This window comes from Eimeria tenella, genomic scaffold (assembly GCF_000499545.2).
Source record: "Eimeria tenella Houghton genomic scaffold, Eth_scaff2361, whole genome shotgun sequence".
NCBI classification, from domain to species: domain Eukaryota; phylum Apicomplexa; class Conoidasida; order Eucoccidiorida; family Eimeriidae; genus Eimeria; species Eimeria tenella.
The window spans coordinates 2,259-2,480 of record NW_013542223.1 but is presented as its reverse complement, the minus strand read 5'-3'; positions in this window follow the sequence as shown (position 1 = coordinate 2,480).

Below are 222 nucleotides of genomic sequence, written 5' to 3'. Positions count from 1 at the left end.
TAAAGCTAGAGGATCTCGTTCATGTCAAATCGCTTTTAATGCCATTTTAAAAAAAATTTTAATTAAAATAAAGCCAATTTAAATAAAGTTTTAATTAAAATAATGCCATTTTAAAAATAAAGTTTTAATTGAAATAATGCCATTTTTAATAAAGTTTTAATTAAAATAATGCCAATTTAAATAAAGTTTTAATTAAAATTTCAAAAAAAGATTTCGAGCGCT